Consider the following 21,782-nt stretch of genomic DNA (forward strand, 5'->3'; position numbering starts at 1 on the left):
GCTCATACTTCAACAGAACCTGTTAAAAAAGCTGTGGCAGCAAAACTAAAAACTGCACCATGATGGGTGACCAGATAGCTCAAGGCTGATGTTTTCTGACTTCTGAGGCTGTGATTTTATCACCTTTGATGATGACTAAACAATTTTTGTGGATGCAGTTTCCTGCATCTCAGAGAGAAGCAAAGAGGAATCCCCTCAGTCAGCAAGACTCATACTTTGGATTCATGGCAGGGATCTGTTGGATTACCTGAGGGCAAAGGCAAGATGCCATCTCTTTTGCTGGCCAGTGCTGAAGAGAGTGGGGCAATGCTTTACTAATGGGCTTGGAGGTACCTGCTCGTAACAGGCCACAGCAGCTCTGCCATCCTGCACCAAGGAGGAACATGCTACAGGGACAAGGAGTAGTGATTGCACTGGGATGTGAAACTTGACACAAACAGACTCATTAGTTTTGAGATGAAGGTTGGTAAATCAGGTAATTGAAAACTGTCGTTGTGCTGCTCCTGTTTGTCTTTTCTTACTGCACAGCTTACTGTAGCTTGATATGAATTGGCCCAGGAGAGTCCGAACACGCTCGGCCTGGCTGGCCCAGACACAGCAACTCTTCATTACCCGAGCAGAATGAGCCTGTGTCTGAGACAGATTAGGGTAAATAAATATTCTGAGGAAGCAGAGCTCTGCATCTCAGGTGGAGCAGGAACAGGTAATGCTGTCACCTCAAGGGAAAGGCTTGAAACCCCTTTGATTCCTGCAGAGAAGAAATGGAGGCTTGGAGATAAAAATCATTGCCTTGGGGATGGGGAGGAAAGAAGATGGGTCAGAGAGGGAGTTCAAAGGACACTTTTTATGATGATCCTAAGCAGAATGAGCTGTAAGACAAGTGCTACCTTACAATTAGGGAAGGTTTTTAGGCCTGCTGCTGTGGTCCTTCAACTCTGGGAGAGCTTCTGCTATGGAAAGAGTCCCATAAAGAGTTAGCTAAAGTGCTCTGCAGTCCTGAGCTCCACTGTTCATGAGGTGTGTGCAACTGAGACCTTTAATCCTTTTAGCTCTACGTTTTGTAGGTTTTATTTTGTTTTGTTTCATTTGATAAGGCCTGTGGCCTAAAAGTCACAGGGGAAGACAGCAGGGAGGAATGGTCAGTCTGTTTTAGTGAAGTGGTGATAAGAAGAAGCCAGGTGGGACTTTCAGTTTTCATTCTGGTATTATTAATATATTTTATAAATTTAGAAATTTAAGAAATGTTTTATAATGGACCTGTAATTTCCACTGTAATAACTGTAATGCTAAACTGTAATGTAACCAAGATTTTATGGTGGCTGACACAACTTTAAAATTACTAAGTAGATTTTCTCACAGAATGATTTCCTCTGCCAAAAATATGCCCAAGTCCTTGAAGCTGAACATCAATCTGCTATATAGAGAGTGGATTTCAGGCCTGGGGTGGGACTGGAGGGTTCTGCCTGGCTGTCCTGAGATCTCCATGCTTGAATAGGAGGGGTGCAGTCTCAAAATCACTCATGATCCACCCATGATTTCACCCCAGAAAAGCAGATCTAGCTGAGAATGATTGTGCAAGATGACATCTGAATGTCATATATCTAAAGGAAATCTTTCAGGAACTCTGGAGAGAGAGAAGTGGAGCAGAATTAAAATTACATGGGTTATCTCTGTGGTGATTTTTTTTCTCTGTAAGCTTAACCCTGGTGTGTAGACTTTCTATTCTTTGTCATATTGATGCCTTTTATGATGCTTTAAAAATTCTGACCATGAGTAAGTAATAGATATTTATAATTTTAATACCACAGGTTATTTTTTTACCTGAGAACCACATTGAATAGCCTCATAAATAGCGTTATTCTTGTGTCTCCATGCCTGTTATGACCTGTGCAGATTTCAAATATAGTAATTAACAGTAATGTTGGCAGGTATGAGATTTCTTTACTGGTGAGGAGGTTGGCAGCCAGTCTGCCAGCCCTTTTCAAGCAGGAGACTGCAAGCTGCAGCCAGAGGAATGTGTCAGCAATGAATGGCTAACCCTTGATTCAGTGATCACCCTAACTCCTCCTAATTGAGGTTAATGCCAGAAGCACTGACACCTTGATGCTCACTCATTAGTGCCTGGAGGCTACTGGAGATTGCTGACAGCTCAGTGAAACACACATTAGATTAAATTTAAAGGGAGTGTTTGACACCATGACCAATTAAGTTATATTTGCATTTATGTATATTTGCCTTCCCTTTTTTAAAATGTATCAAGACAATGACATTTCCTTCCACCCTTTACAGAAGGATTCATGGCTGGTGCCCTTCTGCCAGCACATGCATGTTTCTCTGCTGTGCACCTATCACTGCCCTGCTGGTTTCTACTGCCCTCTATCCACTTTAATGTGAAACAAATAGAAAATCCTCTGGGATTTGGAAAATAAAAATTTGGAAAACTTGTTCCTGACCATGAATAGAGAATTAGAAGACCAGGACAGAGAGAAGAATAAAAAATAGCAATTTTTTGAAAGTTACCAAAGATGCAAATATACATGACACCTCTGTAGTGGTGTCTTAGTACAACTGAGGTTTGTGAGCTGTTGCTGTAATAGAAAATCAATAAAATAGGCACTGAAGTGTATCTATAGCCCATTGATGAGAGCTACATCGGCATGGGTACATTTGAGGGATGTGGTTTACTGGTGAACTTGTCTGGGTTAATGGTTGAACTCAATCTTACAGCCCTTTCATAGAATCTGAATGATTCTATGATTCTATGATCAAATGTGTAATTTAACTGCTGGGAAGTGCACAAATGAATGTTACCACAGCTGCAAGCATCAGCAAGGATTGTTGTGCAACGCACTCACTCCCTAAGAAGCATTTCCTGCTGAAGGTGATGTTGCATAGGCAGGGCCAGCCAAACTTTGGGAGAAAGTGTTAGTCTCATTTTGGGTGTGGAGAACATTTACACAGGGGTTTGTGTCATGGGTAAGAACTGTCAACTCTCTTATCAGTGTATATTCTGTGCAATGTATATTCATTGTTAGATGAGTAGATACATGCTTTGTTCTCCAGGTGGAATTCTCACCATGCAGTGTTTCCTGACCAGTCTTTGATTACATGAAAGAAAAGAAAGCAGTAGGATATGGCAAGTTAATTTCTAATTCACTGCCGTTTTGAACCTGAGGTGTGGCTCTCCACAGTCAAACCACTAGTCCTGTGTGGGCTACGCAGGGAGGAGGGTGCTGTGCCTTGTGTGAGTTATGTGATTTATAACAGCTGAATGATGACCAACCTGGGTCTCTTTAGTGTTACTAAAAATAATATCCCTTATTCCAGTTCAAGTTCTTGTTCGGGAGAGGACAAATAATGGCTGAGTGTAGAGGCTGACTTTTATGAGTCTACTCACTAACTGTGAACAAACCCAGCCCTACATCATCCTTCAGTACTATAAGAGAACTCCAGGGAACTCCTCAATTTGGACATTTTCTTCCATTTCTACTTAATCTCTGAAGCTCAAGGCATGGGTATTTTATCTTCTGGTTGTAGGCAAGTTTTGGAATGGGCTTTTATTGTCATGCTGTCTGGTTGTCTCTGCCCTGGTGCTTAGAGATGGGCATGCCAGTAAGTCATTTAAGAGTAGACACCCCCCAGAAGTTCCTTAGGTCGTGTCTGCTCAGCACAGATGACCTTTTGGGGAGCATCCCATTTTACAGTGGAGAGGAGATTGCCATGGAAGTTTTGTTCTTTGGGAAACTTTCCTTAACATTCATCTGGCACTTGCATTTCCAACCTCCTTTTCAAGACCTCCATTTATTCAAAATATCCACACCCAAACGGTTAATGCCCCTTCAGACAGACACTTCAAATACTGTTGACAGGGGCTACTTTTCATGTCCTGTTTTAGTCACTGTTTAGCTAAGCCATTCATGTTCAGCTCCTTTAATCTTCCCTCATAAATCAACGTACACAGCCACTCAATTGTCTTTTTGTTGCTCTTTTCTGCAATTACCTGTATCTTTTAACAAACACTGAGCAAGCTTATGATTATTTTCTCCCTGGGGGCCAGAAGGGGCTTACAATCTCTTTGCCATATATTAGCCATGACTTGTTTCAGCATTGGGCAGCAGCAGCACCATTACCCAGGAAGAAAAGCTGATTCTCTGCAGTTTCAGTCCCAAGTATCCTGCTGCTCAGTATTTCACTTATTATCCCTCTTTTAGGTGAACTGAGCCAAAAAATGTAGAAGTTTCTGAATGTCAGAGTAGGGAAGCATTTCTGCATGGGGAGGACAGGATCATGAGGAACAGTATCAGGATCCTTTGCTGGCTGCTTGTGTTTCCAGCTTTACTGACACACAGGCCCGGGGTCTTAAGGATGGCTGATACTGCATAATATAAACAAGGAAGCAAATCCTACTAGATCCCATCCAAAGATATTTAGCTAAATTCCTTACCCTTGAGCCCACCCTGGGCCATCTCTTATCTTTGAAAGCCATCTCCCAGCTGCCTGCAAAGACTCTGAAGGCTGGTTAATCCCAGCGAATGGACCTTGGTGTCTGTGCCTAGAGGGGAAGGAGCAAGGGTAGGAGGGCAGAGTCTTGGAGGTCTCTTTGTTAATGGGTGTCACTCCATTTTGGTTCAAGCCAAAGCCTCGGGGAGAGGCAGAAAACTGGTATGCAGCTTCATTTGGAGTCCAACAAACCTGCTTTGGGTCAAAAGTTGCCCCAGCCTGGATAAACTCATAGTTTGCAGGGACCCAGGGAGTATGTATCAAGGACCAACCTCCAAATGGGGATTGCACTATTTAATCCCTGGATCACATGTATTTGCTTCAAGCTTTGATGAAATTCTCAAAGTATTTTCTTTAGAAGAAAAAAAAAAAGCTTCCTGGAGTGGATAAGAAATGCCTTTTTTAAAAAGGTCCATGAAAAATTAGAAAGAAAATAACAGCTTACAAAAGGGCAACCCCCTACTACATCTCTTCCCCAGTCATGGGAGTCAGCATGGCTCAGTGGAGGGGCACTGGCCTAAGGGCAAGAGGTTTTCTGCTTAACCCTGATCAATCATCAGCTCCTTGGGCAGTCACTGTGCTTCCTCCTGCCTGGTGTGGTTACACCCTGGGGCTGTTTGCTCAGCATCTGGCAGAGAGAGCAGCAGCCTCCCCACCTCCCTGGCGTTTTGGTTTATGCATCGAGTGCAGACATGATCACACAGATGTGAGGAGTCTCTGCTTTCAGTACTTACAGTTGCTGTTGAACTTTATTGGTGTTAAGCTCCTGCCTGACGTATCCATTGCTGTCATGATAATTCACTCAGTCATGAATTCAATGACAGCCTCACATTTATCTTCCTTTTCTGTTGTTGTTTCTTATTGTTATAATTTTTATTACTATGAAAAAGGACTAATATTAAATTCTCTTCTTCTCTATTTTTTCCCCAGTGAAAAAATCAAATCACTAGGGATATAACTCAGGATTACATACTAACACACATTTTTTGACATGCTGCATATTGATCAAAGAACCTGACTTCTGCTGTGTGAAGGCTGTATCTGATTCCCTCAGGGAGGAAAGGCAAATTTTCTCCTCTGTGCTTTTAGAGATGATCAAAACCTTCTGCAGACGCCTTGGGTATCAATGAAGAATGAAGTATAAGATGTTAGTGCAGTGCTGTGGCCATCTTTTGGGAGGATTGAACCACCTAGTAAATTGGAGTTGGAGCACATGTAATGTAAATTTTCTGCCAGATATTTCTTAGCTTGTTATAGTACTAACAAACAAATGGATTTTCATTCCTTCCTCGCCTCATAATTCTTTGTCCTTTAAGTTGTGCTGAATTAGATATGAGGGTACCTCTGACAGTACAGAAAATTAAATGGGGAAGGCACAGATACTGGTTTGTACTTTGTGTTTTTCTTTCCTTCCTGTCCTGTTCAGTGTTGTCAGGGTAGTGATTTTCTCTTAAGCAGCACTTAGGCCTATGCATATGTTTGCATTTAATTTCCAGATGGGGAGGCAGGTCTCTAATAACAGTGTGAGCTGCTGCTTTATGGATCTGACTGGCTGACTGAGTTACCTTCTTTTTGCAGCTGGCCAAGAAACTGCGCCCCACACTCTGCATGCTGACACTGACACACTCATGACTGAGCCAGGCCTTTGGACTCTCAGGCCAGACTGGTGCAAAAAATGATTTACCTGTCCCAGACTGTGAAAAGGTTCACCAGCTCTTTACATACATGGGGCTCTTGAACCCAGGATCATACAAACTGCTTTGTTTTCTGGCATGACTGCTCTTCATACATGTTTTTCCTGAAGTCTTGGGCAGATTTTATTCAAGGAAATGTATTTAACCATTAGCATTGACATTTTGGTTATGGCAAAAATATTTTCCATTATAGAAAGTAGAAGGACTTGTAATGATCTGTCTGTTTCTCTGTCAATGCTCTTCTGCAGGCTTTCTGAAGGGATTTCTGTGTGTCTGTCTCAGGGGTCAAACCCTGGTTTGGAGAGTTGTGTTTTCCTGAGGGACCTTACTTAGCAAGTTGTAGGTCTCAGTTTACCTTGGTCCAACCCACTTTGAAGGTTTGGACTAGAAACCTGGAGTCTAAGTTGAAGGCTGTAGTACTGAGTGCACAGACATATTGATCTGAATAGGAATGCATTTGCAAATAGGTGTGTTATTAAACACACTCTAATGCTGACCAGATGTAGCTGTCTATGGTATAATCAGCTACATATGGACTAGATACCTTGGCCTCCCTTTGTAGTCAGTATATAAAAAGAAAAAGGCATTTCTAGGTTGCAGTTCATCTCATTTTCGAGTAGGTATTTCAGGTACCCCTTACAAGTGCTTGTTTTCTCTCTCCTTTTTAAAGGAACCCATGGTGACTGGACCAAATATGAATAGCTGCATTGTTGACATCTGAAGTTATGCCAGATAGTTCTTATCTTGAATATGTTTTCTAGAAAATTATCTATTTTCAATAATTATTTCTCATTACTTTCCTGAGTCTTCAAACCTCATGATGTCTAAATTATCTTCAAGCACATTGTTGATTACAATTTTATTACATTGCTTCAAATAATTTCTTTTTTTAAAAGCATATTAGTCTTTGACAGTTTCACATCTTATTACCAGCAAAGTAGAAAATTAGTGTGTAGTTAGGTAATATCTGCTTTGTGTAAACAACATCTCTTCTGAAGAGTTCTTAGTCTTTAGTGGGTTTGAACCCTGTTTTGCAGGATGGGATTCAGGTTTTGATTCTGATTCTGAATGTAACTGTCTAGAGGTTTCTCAGATCTTGCTGTAGCCAAGGAAATTTGGTTTTGTACTGACTAGATACATAGAGCTTAGTAGCCCATTTATACACATAAGGCGATCTTTTAGACAATTTGGTTTATTTATAGATCCTGCCTAATATTTGCACAATCTGTCTTTGATGTTTCAGCCTAGGGCTGTTCAAAAGCACTCAACAGTCATATTTAACTGGATCATGGGTATTTGACTAGCTGGCTTATTCTTGGATCAGTACTGACAATAATGGGTTCTCACACATGGAATGCCCATGTGGACAGTTACATGTTGACTTCCCAGCTTCTTGTCACTGTGCAAAGATGAAACCTTGGGAAGAGTTTATCTTTGTCTGATGGATGTAGTGGTCTTAATATAGTTTACTTGCTCTGGCAGCTGTTCCTGTGGAGGACAAAAGAATGCAGGAGAGAGGCGCGTTGCTATTTATTTCTTGTTTTACCCATCTTTGACAACAGTGAATCCCAAAAATGGACAAGGCAATGATGTCCTTCTTACAGCACAGAAAAACAAAGATTCTCTTTTCTGTTTTGGGACATGAAAAGAAACCATGTCCTTCTGAAATGCCTTTCCTTTTCCCAGTTCATGAAAAAAGAAAACCCTTCCCAATCTTTTGTTTCAGCGGAAGCTTACCCAACTCTGAAGCAGGAGTTTGCTGTTAGGGCTAGAGTTTGTAATGTTGAAAACATGAGAATTCTCAACCAGAAATGCCTTGAACCAGCGCAAGAATTACAGCTTGTCCTGTAGTCAAAGCTCCTGATGGTGTTTATGCACTGTATGAGGCAGAATGCTCCTGCAGATCCAGTTTCACCAGCTCTGTGTGGTGTTTGTCCTCATGGAAGCAGCTGGGATGACACCAGCAGGTCCATGAGCACCTCCAAACCCTCCTGCTTCTTGACTGCCCAGCCATCCTGTGTGCCCAGCTCTGCCTGATTGGAAGGACATGCTGCAGCCAAGGAGCTGCTTGCTTGGACAACCTGTGTCACCTGAAGAAGAGACCAGGTCCCTGCAGTGAACACCTCCAGAAACACAGGGAAACACTCCATTCTAAGCAGAGCATTTAGTGCATGCAGCTTCCAGCTAGGTCCAGTGGTTTGTGAGGCTATACCAGGAACTACCCAGCCCTGATCTTGGCAAAAGCCAACACAACCTAATTAGAGCCTTCTCCAGCTGGCTCCAAAGCCATCAGCACCATCAGCCAGTCTTGCAGCATGCCATGCTTGGCCACTCCACTGTCCTTGCCCCATGGAGGTGTCCTGGGAGTTACTGGTGCTGGTTTAATGCCTATTGGTGGGAAATCCCTGTGCCAGGATTAGTACCCCAGCTTGCAGCTCCCAGCATCTCCTGTGCACTTGGTGTCTCCCAAGCAGCAGAGGGGGCAGGGAATCAGTCTGAGTACATCAAGGAGGCAGCTATGACCTGCCAGGCATTCCTTATACTGGGCAGCCAGATTGGAAATTTAACTCTGTTTTGGAGAGAGTCCCCATGGGCTACAATTGTGGAATTAAAATGTTCCCTGTTCCTAAGGGCAAATGGCAAGGCATGGCTCACATCTGAAGAGAGGAAATCTCTATACCCAAACTGCAGCGAAAAGTCCCTGGCTGTGCTGTCCCCTGAGCAGAGAATAGACCAAAATATCTCTGGAAATTTTATAAATTACAATCTGTGTACAATTCCAAGCCAGTGCTTGAGCTCTTTAGTTTATTTATATATATATATATATATATCCTGGATTTGAAGTTCAGATCAAGGGGTTTTATTGATCATTATTCTTCCTGTCTCTCTTTGTTTATTCTTCAGTCTTTCTTTGATAACAGGCTATGGCATTCAGGAGCCTGGCATGCTAAAAAACATCCCTGCTACAGATCAACAGAGCTTTACTGTCAGAAAGGGCTATGAGGCTGCAAAAAAGAAAATGTGGGGGAAATATTGATACTGCCCTGTGAGCTGGAGAGTGAGTCTGGCATTGGCCAGGGAATGGCCAGTGAACCCTGAACTTGGCTTCCATCACAGTGAGAGAGTAAGAGAGGAACAGAGGTGAGGGCTGTGCCCTGTCACTGCAGGGGATACTGCCCCATTTTTTGTTCTTAGGCTGTTCTCAAAATATTTTATCCAGTTCTTTCTCTTATTTTTGTTGCCATAAGGTTGGCAAAGCAAAACCAGCTAATGCCAGCTGTTCCTTCTGTCCACAGGACAGGGCCACTTGGTTGCTCAAGTTTCCTCTTCTCCTTTTGCTGTTCTCTCTCTGTGAGAAAGGAGCAGCTGTTCCATGCACCTCTGTCTGGGACATTCAGAGCAGGAGAATGCCTCTTCTCTCACACTAATGACCTTGTCCATGATTTCTCAGCCTACTTGTAATGAAAAGAGATTGGACAACATCCATCATTATTTAGATTGGCAGTGGAAACCAAACTGGGCTAATTTGATAACTTTAAAAAATACAGACTCCTCAGACCAGTGTTTCTTTTGGACATGTACATTCTAGTAGCATTTAATTTATTTCTTTAATTACCCTTCCTAATCTTTATTAAATATTACCAGTTCAGTCTGAACTCTGGTTTTCTTTGAAGGTTCTTGGGATCAGATCCTAATGCCATGAGAAGCTGGAACATTTCTAGTCATTAACCAAGAACAACTCTGAAAAGGACTTTGGGATCAACAATATGGAGATATTGAAGTAACCTTTCTAGTCAAAGTTTGAATCCCTCCTTAGATAACAGCTATTGCAGGGAGAAAGTCCAAACTCCCTAAACACAGTGGGCAGAAAAAGTCAGTAAGAGATGATGTCTTGTCCAAGTTGCTCCTAGGACCTGCTGCAAAATACTTTCAGTGGAGTCGACAGGTATGGAGTCAGGTCTCGGGTGACTCTGTTCTGCAATGAACACAGCAGTAATTGTATACCATGGTGCTCATTTTGGTCACCATGATATTATTATAACAGATTCCCAGTCCGCAAACACACCCTTTCTTTTGCTAGCCCAGCAGACCTTGTGAACCTAACATGCTGTTGAAAGAGAGTTCCAGATAATGTGGTTTCCCTCAGCTCTTCAAACATGTTATAAATCCAGAGGAGCTGCAGTAATCATCATTATTAGTAAGCAGTTTTGGAGCCTGACTCTGAATCTGCTGTGGGTATAAACAATCTGTGTTTGTGTGCATCCTCCCTGCCTTTGGTGATGAGTGTTTCACTGTGAGATTAGAGGATGAAGGCTCTGAGATAATGATTTCAGCTGTGTGCCTCTTAGCACTGTAAAGCCCATAGAATATCAGAAAATTTATTGCTGTGACTTAGTTGCAAACTCCCTGGAGTGGACAGAGGTTGTGGACCTCATGATAAATAGCACACTCTAATATTTAGCAAATGATAATGCAAACCACAGAAAAATGGGAATAGAGGAAAATATACTCCCAAGGGCTGACAACTAATGCAAAGAGCCAAGAAATAGTTTATAGTGGGAGGGAATTTCCCCAGCTTCCCTCCTCCACGCATAAGTCACTGCATTATGGATGCATTGCACAGGGCCCAACATTGATCGCTTCAGCACCAAAGTTACACCTGGCAGGAGTTTAGAACATACAAACTCACAAAGCCCTGCAGGCAGAGCAGACCTGATGTTTTCCAGCCCCAGCTGGAAGGTGGTAGAGCCTATATTTGAAGCAGATGAAAGGGCTTGTGACTGAAGCTTAACTGGTTGTTTATAGGGCTTCTCTGATGTGTCTGTGCCATCTGCTTCATGCAGAGAGCAGGCATCTTACCAGACCACTTCTCTGTCAACCCTTCCCAGTTCTCCTCTTTCCAGAGAGCTAAAAAGTCCTCTACCTTCTTTCACCCAACCAACAAGGACATATTTGTGCTAGAAATCTCCCTCTGCCTGGGAAATGCCCTCCTGGAAGAGTGACATTCCCTGACCATAAACAGAGCTGTGTCATTGCAGGGGATGAGGCACATACAGCGTGATGTCAGAGGGTGGTGGGTGAGCCCTTCTGGGATCAGAATCCCTTGGTGAGGTATTGGACATGCATTTGTACAGACAGCACTCTTCTGGTGAGTGCTCTGCCAAATTATGTCAGCCCTTGAGGCAGGAGGGTTTGTACAGCTGGTAAGGGGCTGGGGTAAGCTGGGGGTTGGGGTGACCTACAGCCCCTTTTCCTTTTTATGGCCTTTAAAAGAGGCAGCCGGAAGGTGGATGATGCCAACCAGCTGTGCCTGCCACTTCCAGTCTGGGATGGGGAAGGGGATGGGCACAGTAAATTCCTGGTGAATGAGTAGAAAGGAAGGAGAGGGAGGAATGAGGGGCAAGTCACAGTCTTGAGACATGACAGGTCTACAGTGGATGAGGCAGCTTCCCCTTGATGCCTGCAGGAAATCTGGGTCATTAGAGGGTGATGGATGCCTTAGCAGAGCTGTCTGTCCTGTCGTGATGGAAAATGACCACCTCGTGCAGCATCACTGTGCTTAGCCCACAGCTGAAATGAGCAAACTCAGAGGCAGAGGGTGGTAATGCCCAAGGGCTTTAGATGTTACTTTGGGATAGAAGGTGAAAAATGATGTGGGTAAACAACTGATTGTGAGAAGCAAGGCTCTGATTGCAACTGAATTTGATTTTTCCTTCATTTGTGGGAAATACAGACTGTCAGAAATCAGACATTCAGTCATGACACTTGTGAGAGACAAGGATTAGAACTGCAGACTTGGGCTCATAAGGTGAGAATTAAAGTTTCCTGTGTGATTATATGGAAACTGCAGTAAAACACACATAAAACCAAATTGCGAGTCATGCGTTTCAGATGCTGGAAAGGGAGGAATGATGGATAGCCTGTGGCAAAATCCAATGTATGTACGTGTGACTGCAAAAGATCAGAAGAAGGCATAAACATCTGATTTAGAATACTTGTAGAGCAGAGGCAGATTCATAGCATATGTTGAGAGCTTATAGGGAACAGGCCATGCAATATGTGATACCACACGCAGAGAGCCAGCACTCTGGAAACTTCCTTCTCCTGGGAAAAAGATCATGGAGCAACATTTATTTTTAAGAGGCACCCTCATGTTTTATATATTTGCACTTTCTGTCATGATATTTGATAGCATTGCATTTCATCACTTGGAGACACGCTGCTTGGGAAGGCAGGCCTGGAGAGTACCTGTGCTCTGCTCAAGCCCCTTTTCTGTGGCTGCATGCCATACTAGTCCCTTTATCTGGCCACTGTGTGTTCTGAGACCAAATTGTGTGTATCTGGGTTGAGCTAATGAAGTATATCTTGGGAGAGACCCACTGGAGGAGTTCACCATGGATTGATAGACCCAAGGAGTAGATCAGTGAGATGCTCACAAATAGCAAGTCCAACCCTTCCTCCTGAGTTCAAAAAGAACTTAACATGAAACCTGTATGCTTTCAAACCCCTGTGTTCTCAAGTCAATGCAGCTATGCCCTAATTAAAGCCACTTCTAACCCTGACTCCTTACACATAACACAGAGGAGCTGGCTGTCCTGCCCATTCCCCCCCTCTGCCCTCCCTGACAGGCCTTTTTATGAGCAGACTGGAGCACTGTGCATTCACTTCTGGCTGTGGGCAAGCAGGAGCCTCTGACAAGGTCCTGCCTCTTGTTGGAGTAGAGGTGACTGGTGGAGGCACAAGCCAAAAGTCCCTCATCTGTGATGACACAGACCCTTCAACATCTCCTTCACGCTGGATGAAATATCATTTGGTTGAGGCCAGGGGGAGCAACCTTCCTCCTTCAGATCCATTTTCCAGTGAGTAGGGGCTGCTTTCAGGTATTGAACAGGCAGCCAAGGCCTCTTACTGCTCTTTGCTGACACCATCACTCAGCATCCTCCTGCAGCATAGCTGGGGGGAATGGAGGCCCTCTGGCTGCTTTCCAGCCACCAACAGCTGCATGTTCCCCTCCAGAGAGGTGACTCTGGTTCCAGGGAGATGGGCCAATGCAATGGCATTTGGAAAGACCCGCAGCAAAGAAGCAGAACTGGGAGGAAGGGATCCTTACTGGGGTAAGAATGGTGGAAAAGACTCCAGGAAGGAAACTGCCAATGAGGCACATGGTTGGCAATGGGAGAGAAGTGGGAGTGATGGAAAAGTAATGAAAGAGAAAACTCTGAGAAGAGCAGTTCAATCACTCTGTAGATAATACAGGATACTTGAGCCAGGATTTCAGTTTTTCTTTTTTCTTTTTTCTTTTTTCTTTTTTATTTTTTTTTTTTTAATACTCCAGCTCTGATCTGAGTTACTGCAGAAGAATTGTTTTATTGTTTTGTGCCTGACTTTCCCCATTTATAAACCAGATAATGGCCATTAGCAAACCTATAGCAGGTGAGGGCATCTTCAGATCCAAGCCTGGAAGTGTTGACACTTGAGCATTATTGATAGACATGTGGAGACAGACTGTCTCTGTGAATACTTCTGCTAAAATCTTCTTGAGTCTCTTTAAATTTGGCAGCTCCTAGAGCACATGCGCCAAACCTGAAACACCTTCACAAGGTCTGACACTGTTTCTTATGCCCTTAACTGTTCTGCCAGCTCATGAGGGTTTTGCAGTGCTGGTGTCATGAGGGGAGGGAGTAGCAGAGCTCCAAGCACATCCTTAAGGACCAGCCACCATAAGATTTGTCTGCAGTTCCAAAAGTGCAAGTGAGAACCTCTGTCTGAACTAGTCCTGGAAGCCTGGACAGGCCTGGGTGACCTCAGCAGGTCAATTTCCCCCTCATTTCTTCATCTCTGCATTTAAAAAATAAAATATGAGGATACTTTGCAGAAGAGTGATGAAGGTAAGTAAGGTATAAAGTAGGATGTGATGAGATATATTCAGAATCCATGGAAGTGCTCAGATAAAAGTTCTCCATGAAAGTTGATGCTGTTATCTGCTGTTCATCTGCCATTCACCTCACTGCACTCCACCCTAGGTCACTAATCATTAACATCACTCAGAGACTTGAAGTGATTTCAACAAATTGTCTAAGATGTGCTGCTCTCATTTCAATAGGTCTTAGGCAAGACAACAGGAGAAAGAAATGTAATGTCACAATGCTGATAGCAAGCGAGTCACAGATGCTGATACCAAGAGACTTATTTAGTCCATTTTGATCTTTTTTGTCTTGCTTTTCTCATCTCATCAAACAATCATTGCTACTATACTCCACAACTGTGTCTCTCTGAGATCCTTCCTCAGGACCTTCAGCCCAGGCCTGAAGCTCCCTAAAGAACTGGCCATTTTGAAAGTCTTCACTGTGTCTTCAGCTTTGTTCACATCTCTTTTCAGAACCTGAGTAAGTGATGAGGTAGAAGTATGAGACACTTCAGATGGGAGCATTATAGACACAGTCCTGACTTTGATGTAGTCTGCTGCTTGTGCTTCACTGGCCTGTGTGTGCAGCAGAATGTTGGAACTGATGGGACATGGTAGAGAGCCAGGGATGTTCAAAAAGCTGGTGTTCAGTTACTTGAAAGTTTCACATCTTCTGAACCAAGGCAGTATTTGGCCTTTATTTTATCCCCACTTTGCTGTCCCAGAACTGCCCTGGCCCGTTCCTAATGCCAGTCTGAGTCACACGGCAGCTGGAACAAGCTTCTCTCTGCCCTGGGTTTTGGAAATGTTTGTGCTTTGAAAGGGTAGGGTGCATGCAGAGGACATATCATTTTCTCCAATTTACATCATTTTGCTGCTCAGATGTTTGGTTGTTTTTTGGGGTGTGTATGTCTTCAAACTTCCAGAACTCTGTTGAAACAGCTACTTCATGACTGGTGATGGAAATTTTTATTTATGTTTAGTGGAATGACACAAGGAAATAAAGAGTTCAGACATGAAGCTGATCCAGAATCCTGTTCTTGTAGCGGGGTAACCCCATATCCACGGTGGAAAAGGAGCTCTGATCTGTGCAAAGGGTGTCTGTAGGCACTACAGACAGAAAGTTTTTCACATGCCAATATACCTTCCTGCACTTCTTGTGGGTTAGCTGACTTTCACCGAGTTGGGGAACATCCATAGAGCGCCATGAGTGGAAGTGACATATTTACCTCGCCTTGTCTCCTTTCATCCCATTTTAGACCTCAAACTGTCTAACAGCATTAGGAGGCCCCACAGAATGAGAACTTGAAGTCAGTACTGCTGGATTTACTGAATCTCTGTGCTATCTCCTGACACTAACATTAACTGAATACATCAGGAAAGGGGCGAATTTTTAGGGATATGGGAAACAGGAAAATCTTAAAAATGAAACTTGGGAAACTAAATCTGCCTGCTGTGTTTGTCATGCAATTAGTCAAGGAGCTGGCTCACAGCGTTGTCTCTGAAAACCAGAAGAATCAAATGAGAACCAGAGGACAGAGGAAAATATGTTGTATTGATCTTTACAAATGAGCAGCAGTCATTAAAAGAGTTGGTAACTATCTGATAAATTTGGCTTCCATGTCTAGTGAAGGACTCTAAATAAGGAAGGAAGAAGAATTTGCTGTGCCATGCATTCACATGCAGCCATATGTATATTAGTGAGCCCTCAAGAGAATTGCCAAAATGTAATGTAAATGATGGAAAAAGGAGGGGGTGAATTTTGTTGTCATGGAGTACTGGAGAAAAGACTAAACAAAGTAAATCTGTAAGCAGTTAAAGCAAACCTCATCCCTGGTGAAGAAGATTTTTATTGAATTTTCTCTGTGACTCAGAGCACACTTTAGTTATTAGTTTGATTCCTTTAATGGCATGTAGAAAGTATGCTGCCCCTCTATACATTTTGACTTCACTATTGAAAAGGAACATGAATGACACACACAGATTTGTAGGAAGGAAATCCAGACAAAACTTAATCACTTAGCTTGATCCAACTGCAGGCCAAGTAGATGAAAAGAATATGGTCATTTAATCTGTGTAAATAAGATGTCAATTCATGTACTGAGGCAATTAATGTATTGTTTCATGAAGACTGAACTGAAAATTTAATTTAAATTTACTGGAGATGAGGATTATAAAGCAGACTGAAAACAGGCTGGAGGCACCAAAAACACATAGTGGTGAATAAATGCCAAGACTTGGTGGAAGATACCTCAGGGGAACAGAAGGGAACAATGTTAGACTGTTTTTGTTTAAGATCCCTATTAATGGTTTGGAAGGAGGGTTGGCTGTGGTAGCTCATTGTGGGATGGTGCTCATCTTGGGAGAGATCATGCTTTTTAAAGCACTCAAACTAAAATCTTTTGATGTGGCAAACTTTGGATGAATCAAAATCACAGCAAATGGTGCCAAAAAGTTTGGTCTGGGGACCTTACCCAAAGTCCCACTGAATGTACCTGTCTGTAGGTGCTTTCTACAGAAATCTCAGTCCATGTGGTTCACCATTTAGAGCAAACAAATTCTCTTAGCTTCCATTAGGGTTCAGCCTCTCCCATTTATTTATTTAGTGTTTGTCTGACTTTGCCTATGTTGGATTCTCCAAACCAGAGCCTCCTGGCTGACCCCATGGACATGCTGTTTCACTGTCCTGGTGTTTGAACACATACTGTGATTGCAGCAAGAATCTTGATACTAATAAATATTTCAGGCTGAGGACTGGTTATGCAATAGGGACCTGTAGGATCTCTGTTTCCTTACTAAATTTATTGTTCTCCAGCCTGTTTCCAGAGGCCTGGGAATTACTCAGTGGAAGCTGAACTTCAGGACTGTCCTTTGGGAATTATCACTGTTGCTTTGAGATGGAGATTCAGTCCCCGGAGTCACCAGGCCACTGTTACCTCTGATTGTGGGTGTTCACCTACCCTGCTGAGGGGACAAGGGCATGGTGCTGGCTGAGAAAAGGGATGGGCAATGCAGCTGGCCTTGCTGTGCACATCTGGGCAAAGGAGCTGGGCAGGTAACCCTGTTCCATATTTGGAAAGGAGCACGGGAAGGAGTTTAAGGGAATGCAGAGCAATTTCCCCATCATTTTGCAATTCATTGGCTGACACTGTCCAGCACTAGCTGTAAAGTTCTGTTTTTATTCACTCACATCCACACACTTTTATTCATAAGACATTGCTGAGGTACCCCAGAAGTGCTACATCCCTGTGAGTGTCTTGTTCAAGGCTCAGGAAGAAATGCACTGAGGTTGTCTGTGCTGGACCAGTTCTGCAAGGCTGGCTCATAGTCATGGTGTGAACTCCCTGGGGCAGGGAATGTCTGAATGACTTTCATTTACAGAGTGGAAATCATTCAGGAAGGGGGTATAGCTCAGTGGTAGAGCATTTGACTGCAGATCAAGAGGTCCCTGGTTCAACTCCAGGTGCCCCCTTAGGTGCTTCTTTTTAGGTCAGAAATTAGAAAAACCGTTCTTTATTGTGAGGGTGTTGAGGAACTGGAACAGGTGCTCCAGAGAGGCTGTGGATGCTCCATCTCTGGACGTGTTCAAGGCCAGGCTGGATGGGGGCTTGGAGCAGCCTTGTCTAGTGAAGGGCATCCCTGTCCATGGCAGGGGATTGGAATGAGAGGATCATTAGAGTCCCTTCCAACCCAAATAATTCTTATGATTTTATGATTTTTTGTGGTTTTAAGGAAGTACACACAGTGTTTAGATACTGAGTAGCAGGATTGAGATTATGAAGGAAATTAAAGCATGAGCAACCAAAGGGACAAGCCACAGCCAAAAAGCAAGTAAAGATGGAGAGAAGGAGTGAATGTTAACCACAGGAGCACATTTATTTCAACCCCTGCAAGAATCTCCATTTTCTCTGCATAGTCTCCTGGTTTGGGTACAGATACTGCAATCTAAGAGTCAAAAATGCCAAATTTCCCTCTACTTCTCCAATGCTTGGCTGAAGGAAACATTCCTCACATATTCCCGTGCTTAAGTGAACATTGGTTTGGGTCTTGAGTGGGAGGGATGACTAAGGACTAAGAATTAATTGCTTGATTCATTCTCTGATTATTCTTTACAAGTATTAGAAAAGGTGTTATTATCTGCTGAAAGATCATTATTTTAACTGTGCTTTGATGAGAAGAGAAAACAAGGGAATCAGTTACTCCATTAGTAGTGTATTAAAGACAAATGCAGAATCCCATGAAACTTTTCTCATAGATGACATCTATTAGGTTGTAAAATAACCTCCCACAGAAAAATCTGAAGCCCTGTCACTTAACTGATAAATTTCTGAGGCCAAGAAGCCATAAGATCTCCCTAAATTAATTTGTGTTTGAACTGGCATGAAAATTAAAAGAAGTTGGTTTGAAGATTCCCAGTGACTGTAAGTATCCCACAACCCTTGCAAAATTGTCAAAGAAACCAGATTTATATCTGTTCTGAATGTCTAGATTTAACTTCTACCTGTTGGCTACTATAAGATCTTTTAAGGTTGAAGAAACTTAGCTAATTCCAGTTCTCTCTTTGAATACTTATGGTCTGTAATTAAGAAACCTCTCAGCCTTTTCTTTGTAAAATTAAAGAGGTAAATCTACTCATGTCTTTCTCCATAATGAGGTGTCCCAATTCTTTATTCATTCTTGTGTCTTTTCCCTCAATCATTTTTCGTTCCTCTGTTCCTGCAGCCTTTAGAATAGGCTCTGAATACCAGCAGCAGTCACACCAATGCCAGGTTATGTTGTTATATAATTTCTTCACTTCTTCTACTTGGTATTACATCTCTAGTACATGTATTATGCTGCTGAAGATGTCTACACCACTTAGATTCTATCACTTTCTAGGCTTTTTCCATTTTGCTTCTGGCCTCCTTTCTCATGCCCAAGGAGCAAGTTCTCCACTGTTTAATCTGACATTCAGGACTTTATTGAAATTCATACTCATGGCTTGTGTGCCGTTTACTGAATTCCTCTCTGGATGGTTTTGCTTTATTGTCCTCTGTATTCCATCCTGCTTCCAAAAATTCCACAAATTTACTAAATAATAGTCTAACCTTTTCTTCTGTGTCAGCAATAAAAACACTAAATAGCTGCTGGTAAGATAACATCTATAGGGGCCTGAAAGTTCACTAGCTGAGTGAACATTTGCCATTTATTATTTAATTTGGAAAGCTATCAGCTGGTCTCCAATTAATCTACACTGTTTTATGTTTATTTTAAACCAGCCAAGTATATTACTCAAGAATTCAGATTTGGTGCTCTTCAAAAGCCCATTGCCTCAGCACTATTACTTTTATCAAGCTCATTTGTAGGCTCATCAAAACACGAGACTGGGTTAATTAATGACTCCTTTTCCATTACATGTTAATGTATATTGATTATTTATTTTTTGAGCCCTGTCACGGATGTTCTGGGATTTTGCTGGTGATTGATGTGACGCAGACAAGCCCAGGATGACAGGTCTAATTACTCCTTTTTAATGTGTGTGGTGTATGGGGACCATCCACTTATTTGCCTCCTAAAATCTTCCTCAAGTTTCAGGGAAGCATTGTGTTGCAGCAAGTTGGACACATACATAACAAGCAGCTACTGGCTTTCACTAAGGGATTTTAATTTTTAATACTATTCTAAATGTGTCTGTTGTTTTTTATTATTGTATCATGCTCCCTTCTGAATTGCTGTTTGCATACAGAATCTCTTGGGCATGTGCTTCTTGAGAAAAGAGACAGGAGCAATCTTTAGGAAGATCACCTGACCTGGTCTGAACCCAACTATGTTATTTTCCATTATTTTCGTGCACCCATCAGATGAGCATGGGAACATCTTCTGGTAGTGCATTAGTCAAAATGATCATTCATCTTTCAACTATTGTTTTTAAAACCTCTCCCCTGGGGAAGAGTGTTTGAAGTGCAGCATATTATTTTCTTAGGATTTTAAGGCAGTTTGACTTTTGTTAAATGTGTATCCTCTTACATATTTTAGAATCAATGCATCATTAATGTTGGAAAAGACCTTTCAGATCATTAAGTCCAACCATTAACCCAGCACTGCCAAGCCCACCACTAAACATGTCCCTCAAATCCACATCAAATCTTCTAAATATCTCCAGGGATGGAGACTCCACTGCTGCCCTGGGCAGCCTCTTCCAGTGCTTGACAACCCTTTCAGTAAAGACAATTTTCCTAATATTCAATCTAAACCTCCACTGGTGCAACTTGAAGCCATTTTCTCCTGTCCTATCACTTGTTACAGGGGAGAAGAGACTCATCCCAGCTTGCTATAACCTCCTTGCAAGTACCTCTGCCTTTTCCTCCTTCTTTGTTATTATGTTCTCCTCTGCTTTCAGTAAAGGAGGGAGATTCTTGACCCTTCTTGGGTTGGTAATTTATTTATAGAAACATTTTTTATTGTTTTTTAAAGAGCAGTAGCTGCACTTCTATTTCACATAACAATTGAACCATGTACCCTTTGTGAAAGGGAATGAGATTTGAAGCTGTCTGCAGTTCCTACAGGAATTCATTCCACCATTTTGATAAGACCCTTTTTTCTTTTCCCATTGATCCAGAAGATCATAGTTGCTAACCATTGTCTTCTTCTGGTCCTTGACTATGTCTTGGAGATGTCCTAAGTGCAGACCACAAAGATACGGGCACAGAATTCCAGAGTTCTTCAGGAAGCTGGAATAGACAGTGGAGGAGAGATTTGCTGTGCCATGATGCTCTCAGCCAGATGAGTTTCTTGTATCAAATATCTCTGTGCCCATACCTGTCCCATTAATACATCCATCTTTCCATCCTGACATGACAGATATTACTCAAAAATAGCAGGGGATGGGAGCTTAGCATCAGCATTCCCTGTCAGCTCAGCTACTGCCTGTTGGAAAGAAACCTTCCTTCTCTGAGGCACTGGGGATTTCAGGTTGAAATCTTACTGTGGCATAAATTAGGAAGGGGGAATATTTGATTCAGGAATCTTAGCCCAGAGTCTGGAACATTAGCAAAGCTGAGTTCTGGGTATGCAGATAGGCCAATGATTAATGGCTAAAATCCAAGAAGAGCTGCATTATAAATGGAGAAGTTTATGTTATTTCTCACAGAATATGACTGTGTTTCTTTGCAGTGGCCAGTTTTGATACACACTGATAAAAAATTGGGGCAAAATTTATAGGCTTCAGGGAGGTCAGATGTGTTTTATTTTATTTGTCCTGGTGCTTTTGGTTTTTTTTTAAATTTTTAAAATTTTTAATTTTTTTTTTTTTTAATTTTTTTTTTTCCATTTCTGTCAGCTTGCTTACAAGGTAAGCCCCTTGCTCAAATTCATCACCTTCCTGAGGGTAGAAATGCAACTCTGAGATATTGAAAACAATTAAAACTTAACATGACATGATTATAGGCATCTAACTAAATTCCTCAAGATCAGCAATTTCCAAAGTTTCCTAATTTTGAAACCCTTTTTGGGACCACAGTAAAGTTTCCCTTTGCACATCCAGGTCTATGATCATTCCAGTTTGGGACTCAGGATCCATCCTGGTTTGGGAACCCCTGTTCCTGCCCTGTAGGGAGTAAACACTTTCCTTGCTGAGCCTCTTGGGTCACAGGCTGCACTTTCTATAACCTCCAAAAAAAAATGAGAAAGCATCAGCAATGCAA

General features: G+C 42.4%; 1 protein-coding gene and 1 non-coding gene across 5 annotated transcripts in view; both read left to right on the top strand.

The window, feature by feature from the left end:
- The window catches only part of EVA1A (eva-1 homolog A, regulator of programmed cell death), a 203,248-nt gene that overhangs the window by 104,442 nt on the left and 77,024 nt on the right, over positions 1–21,782 (top strand). The window lies entirely within an intron of this gene.
- TRNAC-GCA (transfer RNA cysteine (anticodon GCA)) lies at positions 17,501–17,572 on the top strand. Its single transcript has one exon. It is a non-coding gene; the product is annotated as a tRNA-Cys (tRNA).

This window comes from Serinus canaria, chromosome 3 (assembly GCF_022539315.1).
Source record: "Serinus canaria isolate serCan28SL12 chromosome 3, serCan2020, whole genome shotgun sequence".
Taxonomy (NCBI): Eukaryota; Metazoa; Chordata; class Aves; order Passeriformes; family Fringillidae; genus Serinus; species Serinus canaria.